This window comes from Pan troglodytes, chromosome 18 (assembly GCF_028858775.2).
Source record: "Pan troglodytes isolate AG18354 chromosome 18, NHGRI_mPanTro3-v2.0_pri, whole genome shotgun sequence".
NCBI classification, from domain to species: domain Eukaryota; kingdom Metazoa; phylum Chordata; class Mammalia; order Primates; family Hominidae; genus Pan; species Pan troglodytes.
The window spans coordinates 24,627,144-24,647,145 of NC_072416.2; the positions used below are offsets into that span (position 1 = coordinate 24,627,144).

General features: G+C 40.3%; 1 protein-coding gene and 1 long non-coding RNA gene across 2 annotated transcripts in view; one reads left to right on the forward strand and one right to left on the reverse strand.

The window, feature by feature from the left end:
• Positions 1 to 616: 616 nt before the first annotated feature.
• Positions 617 to 20,002, reverse strand: part of LOC100615882 (RNA polymerase I-specific transcription initiation factor RRN3) — a 61,913-nt gene continuing 42,527 nt past the window's right edge. The window contains exon 13 of the mRNA XM_063796843.1: positions 617 to 1,847. The gene's annotated coding sequence lies outside the window, so the exon portion shown is untranslated. The remainder of the gene's footprint in view (positions 1,848 to 20,002) is intronic.
• Positions 3,797 to 9,949, forward strand: LOC134808745 (uncharacterized). The gene is made up of 3 exons (XR_010152312.1): positions 3,797 to 3,917; positions 6,479 to 6,633; positions 9,866 to 9,949. It is a non-coding gene; the product is annotated as an uncharacterized LOC134808745 (long non-coding RNA).

A 20,002-nucleotide genomic window follows, 5' to 3' on the forward strand; every position in this document is an offset into this window, starting at 1 on the left:
TGAGTACCCAATGCTTATCTCCCACTTATAAGAGAGAACATGTGGTATTAGCTTGTCTGTTCCTGTGTTAATTTGCTTTGGATAATGGCCTCCAGCTGCATCCATGTTGCTGCAAAGGACATGATTTCATTCTTTTTATGGCTATGTGATAGTCCATGGTGTATATGTGCCATATTTTGTTTACCCAGTCCACCGTTGGTGGGCACCTAGGCTGATTCCATGTCTTTACTATTGTAAATAGTGCTACAATGAACAGGAGAGTGTATGTGTCTTTTTGGTAGAGCAATTTATTTCCTTTTGGATATAAACTCAGTAATGGGATTGCTGGGTCAACTGGTAGTTCTGTGTTAGGTAGTTTGAGAAATCTCCAAACTGCTTTCCACAGTGGTTGAACTAATTTACATTGCCATCAACAGCGTATAAGTGTTCCCTTTTCTCTGCAGTCTATCTGTCTGTTGGTTTTTTTTTTTTTTACTTTTAGCAATAGCCATTCTGATTAGTGTGAGATGGTATCTCATTGTGGTTTTGATTTGCAGTTCTCTGATGATTAGTGATGTTGAGCATTTTTTCATGATTGGCTGCTTATGTCTTTTTTTGAGATGTATCTGTTCATGTCTTTTGCCCACTTTTTAATGCAGTTGTTTATTGCTTGGTCAATTGCTTAGGTTCCTTATAGATTCTGGATATTAGACCTTTGTCAGGTGCATAGTTGCAAGTATTTTCTCCCATTCTATAGGTTGTCTGCCTACTCTGTTGATAATTTCTTTTGCTGTGCATAAGCTCTTTGGTTTAATTAGGTCCCACTTGTCAATTTTTGTTTTTGTTGCAATTGCTTCTAAGGATTTAGCAATAAATTATTTCCCAAGGTTGATGTCCAGAATGGTGTTTCCTAGGTTTTCTTTTAGGATTCTTATAGTTTGAAGTCTTACATTCAAATCTTTAATCCATCTTGAGTTAATTTTTATATGTGGTGAAAGGTGCAGTTTCAGTCTTCTGTATATGGCTAGCCAGCTATCCCAGCACCATTTATTGAATAAGGAATCCTTTCCCCATTGCTTATTTTTGTTGATTTTATTGAAGATCAGATGGCTGCAAGAGTACAGCTTTACTTCTCAGTTCTCTGTTCTGTTCCATTGGTCTATATGGCTGTTTTTGTACCAGTACCATGCTGTTTTGGTTACCGTAGCCTTATAGTACGATTTGAAGTCAGGTAATGTCACTGGCTTTGTTCTCTTTGCTTAGGATTGCTTTGCTATTTGGGCTCTTTTTGGTTCCATATGAAATTGCAAATAGTTTATTCTAACTCTGTGAAAAATGATGTTGGTAGTTTGATAGGAATAGCATTGAATCTGTAGATTGCTGTGGGCAGTATGGACATTGTAACAATATTGATTCTTCCAATCCATGAGCATGGAATGTTTTTCCATTTGTGTCATATATGATTTTTTTCAGCAGTGTTTTATAGTTCTCCTTGTAGAGATCTTTCACCTCCTTGGTGAGATGAATTCCTAGGTATGTTAATTTTTTCTGTGGCTACTGTAAATAGGATCGCATTCTTGATTTGGTTCTCAGCTTGAACATTATTCATGTAAAGAAATGCCACAGATTTTTGTACATTGATTTTGTATCCTGAAACTTTACTGAAGTCATTTATCAGTTCCAGGAGTCCTTTGGTGGAGTCTTTAGGGTTTTCTATGTATAGAATCATATTGTCACCAAAGACAGATAGTTTGACTTCTTCTCTTCCTATTTGGATGTAATTTCTTTCTTTCTTTTGCTTGATTGCTCTGGCCAGGACTTCCTTCTTTCATCTCTTGATGGACATTTGGGTTGGATCTGGTTTTTGGCTGTTACAAATAAAGCTATGAGCATTTTGTGTCTTTGTATGGCTATATGCTTTTCTTGCTCTTGAGTAAATACCTAGGAGTAGAATGGCTGGGTTGTATGGAAGGTAGATGTTTACCTTTCTTTTTACTTTTTTTTCCCTTTTTTTGTTTGAGACAGAGTCTCATTCTGTCGCCCAGGCTGGAGTGCAATGGTGCAATCTCGGCTCACTGCAAGCTCCGCCTCCGGGGGTTCATGCCATTCTCCTGCCTCAGCCTCTCGAGTAGCTGAGACTACAGGCTCCCGCCACCACGCCTGGCTAATTTTTTGTATTTTTATTAGAGATGGGGTTTCACCATGTTAGCCAGGATGGTCTCGATCACCTGACCTCGTGATCCGCCTGCCTCGGCCTCCCAAAGTGCTGGGATTACAGGCGTGAGCCACCACGCCTGGCCGGTATGTAGTATCTTACTGTGTTTTTGATTTACATTTTCCTAATGACTACTAATGATGTTGAGCATCTTTTCATATGCTTACTTGCCATCCATATATCTTTTTGGTTATTTATTAAAATAATTTGTGTCTTTTTAAATTGAGTAATTAGTCTTCATATTATTGAGTTGTAGGAGTTATTTGTATATTCTAGGCACATGTCTTTTGTCAGATATATGATCAGTAAATACTTTCTCTTAGTCTCTCTTGGTTACTAGTTGTTAAGAGAAGTATAGCCAAAAGATTTTAACAGTCATTTTTCTTAAGCCCTCACAAAAACATAGGACTTTCTATTGATCTCAATAAAAAATTATTATAAAATGGAAATCCAGGTCTGGCCCAATGGCTAACACCTGTAATTCCAGCACTTTGGGAGGCTGAGGCAGGAGGATTGCTTGAAGCCAGGAGTTTGGGACCAGCCTGGGCAACACAGCGAAACCCTGTCTCTACAAAAAATAAAAGAAAATCCAAAGTTGCTTGAAATTTATTCTTAATTTCTAGAGAATTAACACGTGTAAATTATTGTGGTAAAAAATGACAGCTTGGCCAGGCGTGGTGGCTCACGCCTGTAATCCCAGCACTTTGGGAGACTGAGGTGGGTGGATCATGAGGTCAGGAGTTCAAGACCAGCCTGCCAAGATGGTGAAACACTGTCTCTACTAAAAATACAAAAAATTAGCCGGGCGTGGTGGTGGGTGTCAGTAATCCCAGCTAGTTGGGAGGCTGAGGCAGAGAATTACTTGAACCTGGGAGGCGGAGGTTGCAGTTAGCCGAGACGGTGCCACTGCACTCCAGCCTGGGTGACAGACTCTGCCTCAGAAAAAAAAAAAAAAAAATGACAGCTCATTGGAAGCTGTTGTTCTTGTTATTCATTTGGCTAAGTCTCTTTAACACTTTATTGGATAAAATAATGAAGGGTGAGCACTATGTTTTCATTTTCTCTTTCTCTCTCCGTCCTCCCTCCCTCCCTTTCTCCCTTCCTCTTTCTTTCTTTCTTTTTCTTTCTTTCTTTCTTTCTTTCTTTCTTTCTCTTTCTTTCTTTCCTTTTCTTTCTTTTTCTTTCTCTCTCTCTCTCTTTTTTCTTGAGACAGTCTCTCTCACTCTCTCTCTTTTTCTTGAGACAGTCTCGCTCTGTCACCCAGGCTGGAGTGCAATGGCATGGTCTCAGCTCACTGCAATCTCCGCCTCCCAGATTCAAGCAATTCTGCCTCAACCTCCCACATAGCTGGGATTACGGGCATGTGCCACCATGCCCGGCTAATTTTTGTATTTTTAGTAGAAATGGGGTTTCACCATGTTGGCCAGGCTCGTCTCCCAACTACTGACCTCAAGTGATCCACCTGCCTCGGCCTTCCAAAGTGCTGGGATTACAGGCGTGAGCCGCCGCACCCAGCCCTCAGGCTGGTTTTCTTTTTGAGGAGTTGAATAAAGGAGAAAAGGATGAATAAATACTCTGTCTCCCTAATAACTGTTGGTATAGGTCTGTCACTCTTCCATATTACACTCCCCAGAGAGGCAGAGGAGTAACTGGGTTAAGAGCATGGATCTGCAGTCTGCCCAGGAGGAGCCTGGCTCTCCACTTACTAGCTGTGCAATCCTAGGTAAGTTACTCAACCTCTCTGTGCCTTAGTTTCCTCATCTGTAAAATGAGGATCAAAATAGTACCTACTGGTCTGGGCACAATGGCTCCCAGTACTTTGGGAGGCTAAGGTGGGAGGGTCACTTGAGCCCAGGAGTTTAAGACCACCCTGGGCAACATAGCGAGACCCTGTCTCTATAAAAAATTTAAAAAAATAGCCAGACATAGTGGCACACACCTGGAGTCCCAGCTACTTGGGAGGCTGAGGTGGGAAAATCGCTTGAGCCCAGGAGGTCAAAGCTGCAGGGAGCCGTGATTGTGCCACTGCACTCCAGCCTGGGTGACAGAGCAAGACCCTGTCTTAAAAAACAACAAAAAAATAGTGCCTACCTAAGGAAATTATTATGAGGGTTAAATGAATTAAAACATCCAAAGTACTTAAAACAGTTCCTGGCACAAAATAAACCCTCTAGAAATGTTAGCTCTTATTATGTACAGCCAACTCAACGCAGCAGGTATCTATTAGACTTTCACTGTGAGCACAGCACTGCCTTTATCCCTCTGTCTTGATGTAGGCTCCTTTGCCACAGGTTTGCCAACACTTATGTTGGAACACACTGTTGAATGGGGAGCCAAAATCTTTCATCTGTAGAAGGCTTTATTTTAGTTTAAAAAAAAAAAAAAAGGCAGTCTTTCTCTTTTCTTTCATGATTTTTGTGATACTACTCATCATTGGCTTATATCTTTTTATATATTGGACACAAGAAAAATAACTACCAATTATTAAGTGCCTTATATGTTGAGTATGGCGCTAGGTAAGAGAAGAGAAATGGAAGAGAGCAAGAGTGAGAGAGAGAGAGAGAGAGAGAAAGTTTGTCTTGGTGGGGGAAATGCCTCTTAGGTAAAGTAACTTGTCTGTGAAGAAATAGCTGGTAAAAGTGGCAAAGCTGGAATTTAAACCTAGGGACATCTGATTTCAAAATCTTTCACTTTTTAGCCAGACATGGTGGTGCATGCCTGTGGTCAGCTACTTGGGATGATTGCTTGAGCCCAGAAATTTGAGACCAGGCTGGGCAGCATAGTAAGACCTTGTCTCTAAAAAAAATCTTGCACATTCCACTCTACCACATATTTCTTACATTATTAACTTCTTGTATTTTGTATGTTTATGTACTAGAGATGGAGAAACAGCAGCTGCATTTCAATATGTGGAAATGTGTTCCTTTATAATATTATAATAATATTTAAGAACATAATTGGACTTGTTGGGGTGTTTTATATACTTCCTCTTACAGAAATCTAAGAAATGCCTTGGACCACATCAATCACTGATCCATTGTTTTTTAGTATCCAGAAAATGAACTCTTGTTCCTTGAAAGTAGAAAAGTCAGTCAAAAAGTCAGTCAGGGTAAAAGAACATCTGTATTCTACTTACATCCAAAATTCTCTTCTAACTATAATGCACATACTTTTGGTTAGTGAAAACTTTTCAGGGATAAACAATGTGTGCTTTTTTATTGAAAACAAAGAGTATCTTCTGATCTTTGTTAATGTACATATGTATATTTAGCATAAACTTTTCAGTCTAGAACAATGAACTTTTTCACTGATAGCAGGAAATGCAAAAACCCTAAGTCTGAGCTCTTAAAATGAATCTGTTATAATGATAAAAACATATAAAGTTAGGCAGGGCACAGTTAGCAAGGAATGCTAACTCTTGTTTACCTCTGATGCTTGATTTTAGGGTAAAAAGTACATTTCAGGCAAGATGTGGTGGCTCAAGCCTATAATCCTAACATTTTGGGAGGCCGAGGCAGACAGATCACTTGAGCCCAAGAGTTTGAGACCAGCCTGGCTAACATGGTGAAACACTGTCTCTACTAAAAATACAAAAGTTAGCCAGGCACAGTGGTGCTTGCCTGTCATCCCAGCTATTCAGGATGCTGAGGCATGAGAATTGCTTGAACCTGGGAGGCAAAGGTTGCAGTAAGCCAAGATCATGCCACTGCACTTCAACCTGGATGACAGATTTGAGACTCTGTCTCAAAAAAAAAAAAAAAGTTACCATTCATAATCAATTTTTGGTATATATGGATAATAATGGCATTTCTAAGCAAGATAGTTTTAATTGTGTGTTTCAATTGACACTATAATTCAGAAGCAAATTTATTTATTTATTACATATTTTTTGAGACAGGGTCTTGCTCTGTCACTCAGGTTGGGGTGCAGTGGGTGTGATCATAGATCATTATAGCCTCAACCTCCTGGGCTGAAGCAGTCCTCCAACCTGAGCCTCCCTAGTAGCTGGGACTACAGCTGTACATCACCACACCTAGCTAATTTTTGTATTATTTGTAGAGATAGAATTTCACCATGTTGCCCAGGCTGGTCATGAACTCCTGGGCTCAAGTGATCCTTCTACCTTGGCCTTCCAAAGTGTTGGGATTATAGGCATGAGCCACCACACCTGGCCAGCAATTTATTTTGCAATAAGAATGTTTATTTTGTCATCAGCAAGAGTAAGTAAGCTTAATAATGCGTGGAGTTCCATCTTAACACAATGCCATTCTGTTTCCATTTCAGTGCCTTGTACTTATCAGTCAGTCCTGGCTGAAAAAGTTTGATTACTATAAGATCATCTTAATTTCTTTCTATGTAGAAGGAACAGCCTCCATTGTAATGTTACTCCTGGGAAAGCAATACTATTACTGTTTGGCTCTTTATCTCACTATTATCATGTAAGTAAATGCTGGTTCCAGTCTCAAAATTACACTAAATTTTACCATTTGCCCTTTCAAGCAGTGACACATTTTTGATCCGGACTGAGTTTAATATTCATTTCTAGGCAAGGTCATTATACTTTTTTGACAAATTGTCTGAATGTTAACGGCTTGTTTTATGAAGGAATTTCATACATTAAATTTTGTAGTAAACTTACTTTTTTTTAACCTATTAAAAAATTTACTTGGAAGGCTGAGGTTGGAGGATTGCTTAAGGCCAAGAGTTTGAGACTAGCCTGGGCAACAGAGTAAGACCGCATCTCTATAAAAAATTAAAAAATTTTTGGTGGCACATGCCTGTAGTCCTAGCTACTCTAATGGCTGAGGCAGGAGGATCATACTTGAGCCCACGAATTCAAGTCATAGTGAGCTATGACTGCACCACTGCACTCCATCCAGCCTAGGTGACAAGAGTGAGACCCTGTCTCAAAAATATATTTAGTAAATACTGCTGCCACGTATAAAAGACACTGAGCTTCTATTTCTCCTTCAACTCTTCCTCCTATTTCTGCAACCTCTCCTCCTCCCCCAAGCACCCACTTTGCCTCCATCACAGGCATGTCAAATTCTGCAGGTCCAAATCAAAGATCTTGCTGCCAAATCTGCTCTTTTGCCATTATTTGCCATCTCGGGAAATGGCTTTGCCATCTATCTGGTTGCCCAAGTCAGAGACCGAGAAGTTGTCTTTGCCTTTTCTCTCTTCTTTGACACCTAGGTCCAACACACTGTTAATTGTTAGCAGTTTTATCTCCCTAATGTGCCCTGAATCCATCTCTTCTCAGTTCCACTGACATTCCTATAGCTCATTTCTTACATGGAACAGGATACAGTCTTCCCATATGATCCCCTAGTTTATAGTCTCCAGTCTCTCCAACTCCCTCTCTCATATTGCTTCTAGAATAACATGCTCTTCCTTTGCTTAATAATCTTTTTTTTTTTTTTGAGATGGAATCTCACTCTGTCGCCCAGGCTGGAGTGCAGTGGCACGATCTTGGCTCACTGCAAGCTCCGCCTCCCGGGTTCACACCATTCTCCTACCTCAGTCTCCCAAGTACCTTTAATAATCTTAAGTGGCTTCTTATTGCTTTCAGGGTATTTCGAAATGATGACATTATGATGTCGTGTTATATAGTCCCTCTTTATCTTTTCGTCTTCATTTCTTTTTTTTTTTTTTCTGAGACAGGGTCTTGCTCTGTTGCCCAGGCTAGAGTACAGTGGCACAAATATGGCCCACTCTAACCTCCACCTCCCAGGCTCAGGTGATCCTCCCACCTCATCCTCCTAAATAGCTGGGACTACAGATGTGCACTACCATGCCCAGCTTAATTTTTATTTTTTGTAGAGATGGGTTTTTGCCATGTTGCCCAGGCTGGTGTTGAACTCCTGGGCTCAAGCGATCTGCTCACCTTGGCATCCCAAAGTGCTGGGATTACAGGTGTGAGCCACTGTGCCCAGCCTTCATCTTCATTTCTTGTTACTCCTCAACTTACACTGTACTCTCTGCCATACAGAAATACTTTGCAGTTCCTGGTTCAGACACCTCTGTGTCTAGAAGATGCAGTTTCCTGTGCCTGGAAAGCTCTTCCCCATTTCTTGCTTGGCCCTGTCCTCACGTGTCTTAGGCCACAGTTCGGGCATGTGCTTCTCTGGGAAGCCTTCCCTGATTTCCTCATCTGGATTAGGTGGCCCTCCTATATGACTCCAGTGCCCTATGCTTACTTCTGCTGTGGTGCTTTTCCTCTACCTGCGACTATCTGTAGTCCCCACTGGATTGAGTTTATTGTGAATAGGGTCTAGTCTCTTACCACTGCGGCCCATTACCTACTGCAGTTCCTGCAAATAGTTGGTCCTTAGAAAATGTGTTTTGGGCCAGGCACAGTGGCTCATGCCTATACTTCCAGCACTTTGGGAAGCTGAGGTGGGAGGATCACTTGAGCCCAGGAGTTCAAGACCAGCCTGGGAAACATGGCAAAACCCTGTCTCTACACAAAATAAAAATTTAGCCAGGTGTGGTGGTGCACTCCTGTAGTCTCAGATATTCAGGAGGCTGAAGTGGGAGGATCACCTGAGCCCAACAGGTGGAGGCTGCAGTGAGCTGAAATCATGCTACTGCACTCCAGCCTGGACAACAGAGTGAGTCCCTGTCTCAAAAAAGAAAAGAAAAGATAATGTTTTTGTTTTTGTTTTTTGTTTTATTTGAGATGGAGTCTCACTCTGTTGTCCAGGAGTGCAGTGGCGTGATCTCGGCTCACTGCAACCTCCACCTCCCAGGTTCAAGCAATTCTCCTGCCTCAGCCTCCCGAGTAGCTGGGACTACAGGCACCAGCCACCATGCCTGGCTAATTTTTGTATTTTTAGTAGAGATGGGGTTTCACCATGTTGGCCAGGCTGGTCTTAAACTCCTGACTTCAAGTGATCCACCCACCTCGTCCTCCCAAAGTGTAGGATTACAGGCATGAGCCACTCATTTTGAGTGAATGAATTAATACATTCTATTCCAGGTCCCTGCTGGAACAACTTGAGAAAATTTTCATGAAGACATATTTGCATTTTGAACAAACTGGTAGTGGAGACTGTAATAATTGACTCGAATGATAGAATCCCTATGAAACTTCAAGACATTAGAACCCCATGCAGATAACTATTCTATAAGTCTGTAAGGGTGGCCCTGGCTGTATAATATGTAAAATGATATTTTATAGTAATTTTTAGAATGAAAATTTTTGTTTGCTTTTTCTTCACTTAAACCATCCCCCTCATTTTTATTCTTCTATCATAATTAAAATGCTATATGCCCTTTCTCAGTTCTTAATGTATCCTATTTCTGATATCAAGAGAAAGATGTCTGTGTGATTAATTTCCCTGGCACATCCTGTCCTTTAGAATCTATTAATAATTTAAGCAGATTAAATGAGTTTAGTCATTTGGAATGAGGAAGAAGCATAAAAATCATTTTTAAAATTCCCAAGTGAAAGTAGTTATTTCACTTTTAAAAGAGAATTATATATTCATAGATATATAATATTTGGGAGGATAGAAGGGTATGCCTAATATAGCTTTACTTTTATAGTATATCATTTCCTTTTATCTTCTTGCAAATCAAATGTCAACTTTCATTTTGTTCTTTTTTAACAAAAGCTGTGCCTCCTAGTTGTAAAATTTTCATATGTGTTTTAACATTTTTTTCTAGGGTTATCGTGTGAGCTTCGGTTTCCTTGTTTACCCTGCCACTAGCTGACATGGTTGATGCAGATTTACTAAAGTTTAATCAGCAGTAAGTATACTTTTTCAAATGTTAGCTACAAAAATATCACATGTAGGCAGGACCTATCAGAGTCTCCATATCTCAGTTATATTGCCACTACAAATCACATATCTGAAAGACAATCATAAGAGGCATTGCTAGGAACCAGGGGACAGAATATAATCAGATATATTCATGCTTGTTTGCCCTGGGCAACTTTTCCCCATTTCTAAAACGACATCACAGTTTTTCATTTCTCAGGTTCACATAGCCAATATTACAACAGGGTTAAATATCAGAAAGCAAAGTGAAATCTCAGTTAGCTGTATGTTCTACATATGGCAATATGCCTTATTACATGGGACGATTAGGTAAAATGACCTTTACTCTGTGACATTCCAAGAATTAAAATTAAAAATCAAGGTCCATCTTATCCTTTCTTAGTTGAAAAAGCCTAAGCTGATGATGAGAGGTTCTGTTCTTTGGTATGATTGTAAGCACTTTAGATCAGCTATAAAATGTATTTGATTGGCAAATATTTTCTCATACGTGTCCTATTTTGCAGATTAGAGAGAAATGTATTATTTTAAGACAGAGGCACATTCTTTTTTTTTTCTTTTAGATGGAGTCTTGCTCTGTCGCCCAGGCTGGAGTACAGTGGTGCAATCTTGGCTCACTGCCACCTCTGCCTCCCAGGTTCAAGCGATTGAGTAGCTGGGATTACAGGCACGTGCTACCACGCCTGGCTAATTTTTTTGTATTTTTAGTAGAGACGGGGTTTCATCATGTTGGTCAGGCTGGTCTCAAACTCCTGACCTGATGATCCACCCACCTTGGCCTCCCAAAGTGCTGGGATTACAGGCATGAGCTACTGCGCCCGGCCAGACAGAGGCACATTCTTTATTAGTTCTGTCAAAACATTTATGCTGCAAAGCCTCTTTTGTTTGTTTGTTTTCAAGACAGGGTCTTGCTCTGTTGCTCAGGCTGAAGTGTGGTGGTGTGATCATAGCTCATTTCAGCCTCAAACTCCTGGGCTCAGGGGATCCTGCTGCCTCAGTCTCCTGAGTAGCTAGGACTATATAGGTGCACACTACCAGGCCCAGCTAATTTTTAAATATATATATATGTTGTAGAGATGAGGATCTTGCTATGTTGCCAAGGCTAGTCCTGAACTCCTGGTCTCAATCGATCCTTCTGCTTGGCCTCCCAAAAGTGCTGGGATTATGGATGTGAACCACTGCGCCCAGCCCCCTCTTTTATTTTTAATGCAAATTAAATTGAGGAAAGATTTGCCAGCTACCTGGATTTCTCTAATTCCTTTCCTGTTGCAGAGTTTTGTTGCTAAGTTCATATTTGGGGTGATAGGCAAGGTGGTGAGCTCCTTACAGTCCAGGGCGCTATCTTCACTTTTGTCTCCTTTGTACTTGGAAAACTGACTGGCTCAAAACTCCTTCTGTTGAATGAATACATAAACAAGCAACAACTTCAGTAAACATTTTTCACCTTTCAAATTCCTTTTGAATTAGATAGGTTACAAATAAATAAAATGTCTTGAACAGTGAGAAAGGGAAAGGCATTAACATTTACCAAATGCCAATGTCCAAATGAGCTTGTATGACTGTTTGCTCATTCAGGTCTTGCAGCAGCCTTGAGTGGTAGATATTATGGACTTGACAAATATTTATCGATTTATTCTTTTGTGTCAGGCAATGTGGTAAATGCTGAGGATTCAATACAGTGGGTCTTGTAATGAACTCTCCAAGTTATCTGATGCTCTTCCTTCTCTCTAAAACAGGGGTCTCCAACCTCTAGGCTACAGGCCAGTACCGGTCTGTAATAATATTAGAAATAAAGTGCATAATAAATGTAATGCACTTGAATCATCTCAAAACCAACCCCCCTGGTCCGTGGAAAAATTGTCTTCCATGAAACTGGTCCCTGGTGCCAAAATGGTTGGAGACCATGGCTCTAAAATGTACTTATTCACATGTGCGCAGTAGGTTTGTGACCAAATGGCTACTCTTGAGGACACCTGTAGTTTTCTACTCCCATGATTCAGTGTATCATTACCAAGGGTCAGTGTTTTTTAATTCAAATCTCTTAATGTCAGACGTACTTGTTACTGCAATTGCAAAATTTAATTGTACTTATATTTTATAAACAGGAAATATATACATGAAATGAAAGTTACTTTTATGAAAATTAAGTTGAATGCTTTAGGAAGACTCGATATTGAGTTGTAGGGTCAAGCATTGTGGCTCATGCCTGTAATCCCAGCACTTTGAGAGGCTGAGACAGGAGGATTGCTCAAGGCCAGAAGTTTGAGACCAGCCTAGGCAACATACAAAAGAAGAAGGAGAAGGAGAAGAGAAAAAAATTGAGTTGTAAACAATTACTATCATGTTTGATACAGTGGAAACTAAATGTTTTGAGAGGAAAGTCAAAGAAGTCTAAAGATATTTTGTACTGAGTTTGCTTCATAAGTGACTTGAGGTTCTCTTTATAATTGACAGTAGAAACTGTCTATCATGTAATATGGATCCTGTTTATACAAGAAAGATGGCACAGCACTTTCTTTTTTTTTTCTTTTTTTTCTTTTTTGAGATGGAGTCTTGCTCTGTGGCCCAGGCTGGAGTGCAGGGGCACGATCTCGGCTCACCGCAAGCTCCGCCTCCTGGGTTCACACCATTCTCCTGCCTCAGCCTCCCGAGTAGCTGGGACTACAGGTGCCTGCCACCACGCCCGGCTAATTTTTTGTATTTTTAGTAGAGATGGGGTTTTACCATGTTAGCCAGGATGTTCTCGATCTCCTGACCTCGTGATCCACCCGCCTCAGCCTCCCAAAGTGCTGGGATTACAGGCGTGAGCCACCGCGCCCAGCCGGCCCAGCACTTTCATCAGTGGACGTATACTCAGCGAAAAACCCAAAGAAAAGATTTATGAATGAGTATAGTTAAGTTAAAATGGAATGGTTACTGTCTCTTCTTTTAAAAATGATTTTTTTGCTTGAGCCAACTGTCTCACTAATCATGTCAGAGAAGACAAAAACCAGTGAGCAAAACCGGACATAGCCTCTGTCCTTGTGGTACTTATAGTCTAGTTGGGGAGACAGACAGCAATTGTATTGTCAGACAATCAAAGTTATCCCCATTTTCAAGAAACTAAGACCTTGCAGAAATTAATGTTCCCAATGTTCTGGTTAATGTAACCAGCAGACTGAAGAACAGACAATCAAACCCAAGCTCTTACCATCAAATTAAATTTCCTCTAATTCTCAGACCTTGCCTCTCTTTTATTTTTTTCCCTCCCTTTCTTCTTTTTTCTCCTTCCTGTTTTCTTTTTTCTCCTCCTGAGTTGCAAGGTTTCCATCATTAGTTGAAATGTGACAAGATTTCAGTTTATTCAGTCAATGCACTTGATTTATTTTATGTGACCTGATTATTTAAAAAAGTTATATGGAGGATTCTTATCAGGAATACATTAAAGTAGTCCTTAATAAAACTTGGTCAAAAAAAACTTAGGCATGAATCCCAGTTTTACCATTTACTAGCTGTGTGACTGTGGATGAGTTAATCTGCTTTCCCATCTCTAAAACAGAGCTGGTAATATCTCACTCATGGGATTGTCATGGGATTTAGATGAAATAATAAGAGCCCATAACAGAGTACAGGGCACAAATAGCGTTCACTGCATAGGCCTGTAAGAGGTGAGCTGTGTCTTCCCTTTGGATCTTAGTTTCTTCATCTAAGAGTTAGGTTCTGCTAGGTATGGTGTCTCACACCTATAATCCCAACACTTTGGGAGGCCAGGGTGGGAGGATCGTTTGAGTCCAGGAGATCGAGACCAGCCTGGGAAACATAGAGAGACCCCATCCCCCCCCAAAATACAAAAATTAGCCAGGCATGGTGGTGCATGCCAGCAGTCCCAGCTGAGGCTGAGGTGGGAGGATCGCTTGGGCCTGGAAGTTCAAGGCTGCAGCAAGCTGAGATTGTGCTACTGCACTCCAGCCTGAGAGACAGAGTGAGACCCTGTCTTAAAAAAAAAAAAAAAGTTAGGTTCTGGCTGGGCGCCGTGGCTCATGACTATAATCCCAGTACTTTTGGGAGGCCAAGTTGGGAGGATGGCTTGAGGCCAAGAGTTCAAGACCAACCTGGGCAACATGGCAAGACCCTGTCTCTAAAAAAAAAAAAAAAAAAAAAAGAGTTAAGTTTTTCCCACCATGGCACATGTATACCTGCATAACAAACCTGCATGTTCAGCACATGTATCCCAGAACTTAAAGTAAAATAAAAAAAAAATTAAAAACAGTTAGGTTTTTCTAGTTTTATAATCCTTTATAACTAAAAGGTTAATATTTTATAATACTATACTATTTTTATTGTTGTCTACTTAGGATTAAGGAAGACTTCATACACAAAGAGATTCCTGATTCAAATTGTATATATGTGTATATATATACACACACACACGTAATTCGTATGTGATACATACCCATGCTATTTTTGTCTGTTCCAGGTCACCCCTTCCTTCAGTGGTTTTGGCATTAATGCTTTGTTTACCAAATCTGCCCAGTCTTCAGCGCCCATGGTGATACTCTCTAGGCTAAACCAGTATGAATATGGAAACACAAATAGCAGGTAAAGTAAAAAAAAAAAAAAAAAAAAAAAAAAAAGCTCTTGAAATAATGTAAAAGAAACATGAAAGCAAACACAGCCCTTTACATTAATTACTAAGCAATTATCTTGACCTTTGTATATTATTAGTCACTAACTTGTATCTTGAGTAAGGTATAATAAAAAGTATTAGTATCAAATGGACTTTCATAGGAGTATCTTTAAGTATCTTCTTTAAATTATGTACATACTGTCTTCACACTAAGCTACATATTAATTACTTTATCTGAGTTATTCATTCATTTACTATTTCATTTCACAAATGCTTTTGAGTGCCTGCGATTATAGTCCAGGTACAAAGGTCCTTTGAATACAGGATGAATACAAACCTTCTAAGGGGCCATACAGATTACACAAAACTGTGATAAAGGACCACCAGAAGTATAATTGGACTGCAGTAATTCAGAGAAGAGATTCCTACCTGGTCTGCCTACGGTCAGAGTGTACTTCACAGAAGAGGGTTTCTTCAGCTGAGTTTTGGAGGCTGAGTGGGATTTTTCTCCTGAACATGGAGGAATGTCATTCCAAGTAAAGAAAACAGCACAGCAAATATTTGGAAGCATGTGTGAACTTGCCATAAGCTATTCGTTTATTCATCCAATAAATATTGAGATCCTACCAAGTGCTGAGCTCTGTGATATGGCAGTGAGGCGTAGCAGTAAACAAAACAGCAAAAATCTCTGCCCTCACAGAGCTTACATTCTAATGGGAGGGAGGCAGACCAAGAAATGAAATAAGTAAAATATATAGTATGTTAGATGATTATGAACTCTCTGGTAAGAAATAAAGCAAGAAAGAAAATAGGAAGGGTTGGGGGAAGCTGCATTTTTTTTTTTTTTTTAAATTTAGAGACAGGGTCTCACTCTTGTCGCCCAGGCTGGTGTGTAGTAGTGTGATCATAGCTCACTGCAGCCTTGAACTTCCAGGCTGAAGTGATCTCCTGCCTCAGCCTCCTAAGCAGCTGGGACTACAGGCACGTGCCTCCATGCCCTGCTAATTTTTAAAAGTTTTCAGGAGAGGCGTGGTCTTGCTGTGTTGCCCAGGCTTGTCTTGAACTCCTGGACTCAAGCGATCCTCCTGCCTTGGCCTCCCAAAGCACTAGGATTACAGGTGTGAGCCACTGTGCACAGCTAAAGCTGCATTTTTAATTAGAGTGATGGGGAAGACCTCACGAAGAAGGTGACATTTGAATAAAGACCTGAAGGAAGATGGCAGGGAACCAGGGAGGCTCTCTCAGGGAAGAATGTTCCTGGGAGAAAGCACAGCAAGTGCAAAGGCCCAGAGGTGCAGTGTGCCTGGCATTCTAGCTGGCAAGGAGGCCAGCATGGCTGGAGCAAAGTAAGCAGGAGGGAGGGAGGCAGGAATGGGGAAGGAGGCCAGATTGCATAGGGCCTTGCAGCCCTGTTTGTTACTTTGATTTCACCGTAAGGTGAAGGAGATGGTGAAATAGTGAAGGATTAACTGACTGACTTAATAGACTTTGTTTTTCAAAGCAGTTTTAGATTCACAATGAAATTGAGCAGAAAGTATACAGTTTCCATATACCCCGTCCCCGCACATGCACAGCCTCCCCCATTGTCACCATCCCCCACCAGAGTGTTACCTTTGTTACAGTCGAAGAACCTACACTGACACATTATTAGAACCCAAATTCCATAGTTCACATTATGGTTCATTCTTTGTGTTGTGCATTCTGTGGGTTTGGGCAAATGTACAATGACATGCATCTATGATTGTAGTATCATAAGGAATAGTTTCACTGCCCAAAATATCCCCTGTGCTCTACCTATTCATCCTTCCCTCCACACTGACCCCTGGCAACCAGTGATCTTTTTACTGTCTCCATAGTTTTGCCTTTTCTAAAATGTTATCTAGTTGAAATCATATAGTATGTTATCTTTTCATATAGGCTTCTTGCACTTAATAATATGCAATTTAAGTTTCTGGTAGGTCTTTTTATGCCTTGATAGCTCATTTCTTTTTAGTGATGAATAATATCCATTGTCTGGATGACCCACAGTTTATCCATTCACCTACTGAAGAGCATCTTGGTTGCTTCCAAATTTTGGCAGTTATGAAATAAATCTGCTGTAAATATCTATGTACAGGTTTTTGTGTAGACATAAGATTTCATTTCATTTAGGTAAATGCCAAGGAGCATGATGGCTGGATCACATGGTAAAAGTATGTTTACTTTGGTAGGAAACTGCCAAACTGTCTTCCAAAGTGGCTATACTATTTTGCATTCCCACCATCAATGCACGAGAGTTACTGTTGCTCCATATTTATGCCAGTATTTGATGTTGTCAATCTTTTGGGTTTGGGCCTATCTAATAGGTGTGTAGTGGTATGTCATTGTTTTAAATTTGTAATTCCCTGATGACATATGAGCATCTTTTCATATACTTATTTGCTATCTGTATATCTTCTTTGGTAAGGTGTCTATTCAGGTCTTTTGCCCTTTTTTAAACCAAGTTGTTTGTTTTCTTATTGTTGAACTTTAAGAATTTTTAGTATATTTTGGATAATAGTCCTTTATCAGATCCTGCTTTTGCGAATAGTTTTTCCCATCTGTGGCTTGTCTTCTCATTCTCTTGACAGTATCTTTCACAGAGCAGCAGTTTTTTTAAGTTTAGCTTATCAGTTCTTTCTTTCATTGACCATGCCTTTTGTGCTGCTGTATCTAAAAAGCCATCAACATCCCCAAGGTCACCTAGATTTTCTCCTGTGTTATTTTCTAGGAGTTTTCTAGTTTTGCATTTTATGTTTAGGTCTGTAATCCATTTTGACTTAATTTTTGTGAAGGGTATATGGTTTGGGTCTAGATTCATTTTTTTGGCATGTGGATATTCATTATTCCTGCACTCTTTGTTGGAGACTATCTTTCCTAATTGTATTGCCTTTGCTCCTTTGTCGAAGATCAGTTGACTATATTTTTATGGGTCTATTTTGAACAATAGAACTAAATAGTCCTATTGTTCTATTCTTTCATCAACACCACACTTCTTGATTACTGTAGCTTTATAGTAAGTGTTGAAGTTGGGTGGTGTCAGTCTTCTGACTTTGTTCTTTTCTTTCCATATTGTCTTGGCTATTCTGGGTCTTTTGCCTCTCCATATAAACTGTAGAACAAATTTGTCAGTATCCAAAAAATAACTTATGGGGATTTTGACAGGGATTGCATTGAATATATAGATCAAAGAAGAGCTGATACATTAGAATATTGAGTCTTCTTATCCACGAACATGGATTATCTTTCCATTTATTTTGATCTTCTTTGATTTCTTTGATTTTTTTTTTTTTTTTTTTTTAGACGGAGTTTCACTCTTGTCACCCAGGCCGGGGTGCAATGGCATGATCTCGGCTCACCGCAACCTCTGCCTCCCGGGTTCAAGCAATTCTCCTGCCTCAGCCTCCCAAGTAGCTGGGACTACAGGCATGCGCCACCACACCTGGCTAATTTTTGTATTTTTAGTAGAGATGGGGTTTCACCATCTTGGCCAGGCTGGTTTCGAACTCCTGACCTCATGATCCACCCGCCTTGGCCTCCCAAAGTGCTGGGATTACAGGCGTGAGCCATTGCGCCTGGCCTGATTTCTTTGATTGATTGATTGATTGATTTTTAGAGATAGGGCCTCATTCTATTGCCCACACTGGAGTGCACTGGTATGATCATAGCTTACTGCAACCTCAAGCTCCTGGGCTCAAGTGATCCTCCCATCTCAGCCTCCCAAGTAGCTGGGACCACAGGTGTGCACCACCATGCCCAGCTAAACTTTTTTTAGAGATGGGGTCTTGCTATGTTGCCGAGGCTGGTCTCAGACTCCTGGCCTCAAGTGTTCCTCCCACCTGAGCCTCCCAAAGCACTGGGATTACAAGCATGAGCCATGCCCAGGCTGATTTCTTTAATTAGAATTTGTAGCTTTCCTTATATGGATCTTGTACTTATTTTGTTAGACTTATACTGAACTATTTCATTGGAGGGTGCTAATGTAAATGGTATTGTGTTTTTACTTTAAAATCTACTTGTTTATGGCTTGCATATAAGAAATAGATTGACTTTTGTATGTTAATCTTGTATTTTGCAACCTTGTTATAATTGCTTATTAGTTCCAGGAGAAAGTTTTTTTTGTTTATTATTTTGGGTTTTCTACATAGAAAAGGATATTGTTTGTTTTTGAGACAGAGTCTTGCACTGTCACCCAGGTTGGAGTGCAGTGGTGTGATCTCAGCTCTGTACAACCTCTGCCTCCCGGGTTCAAGAGATTCTCTTGCCTCAGCCTCCCAAATAGCTGGAATTACAGGTGCCTGCCACCACACCCAGCTAATTTTTAAATTTTTAGTAGAGATGGGGTTTCGCCATGTTGGCCAGGCTGATCTCAAACTCGTGACCTCAGATGAGGTAATCTGCCCACCTCAGCCTCCCAAAGTGCTGGGATTACAGGTGTGAGCCACTGCACCAAGCCAGATTTTTTTTTTAAGTTTTTCTTACAACTTTTCCTCCATTCTTTTATTTATGAACATTTTCTTTTCTTTTCTTTTTTTTGAGACCGAGTTTCGCTTTTGTTGCCCAGGCTGGAGTGCAATGGCGCGATCTTGGCTCGCCGCAACCTCTGCCTCCCAGGTTCAAGCAATTCTCCTGCCTCAGCCTCCTGAGTAGGTGGGATTACAGGCATGCGCCACCACATCTGGCTAATTTTGTATTTTTAATAGAGACGGGGTTTCTCCATGTTGGTCCGGCTGGTCTCGAATTCATGACCTCAGGTGATCCACCCACCTTGGCCTCCCAAAGTGCTGGGACTACAGGCGTGAGCCACCATGCTGGGCCAAACATTTTCAAATATACAAAAAAGTTTTAAAAGTTACACAGTAATCTACATTCAACTATTTATAACCTACTGTATTAATTTTATCATGTATTAATTAATGTATCCATCCTTCTGTCAATTAAACCATCTTATTTTCCTCACAACTTTTTATTATAAAATTTTCCAAATATAAAAAAAGTTTAAAGAAAATTACAGAGAAAATACATGCATATACCCACTTCTTAGATTCATCAATTGCTGACATTTTACCATATTTGGTTTATCTGTATCTCTGTGTGTATGCATATTCTGTTCTCTGGACTATTTATTTTTATTTTCTATTTTTATTTTTAGAGATGGGATTCTGCTTTGTCACCCAGGCTGAGAGTGAAGTGGTACAATCATAGCTCATTGCAGCCTCAAACTTATTTATTTATTTTTTTAGAGATGGGGTCTTGCTGTGTTGTTCAGGCTGATCTCCAACTTCTGGCCTCAAGTGATCCTCCCACCTCAGTCTCCCTAGTTGCTGGGATTACAGGTGTGAGCCACTGTGCCCGGCCACTTTATATGTTGAAGTTTGTGTCATGTCATGACATAAGGTG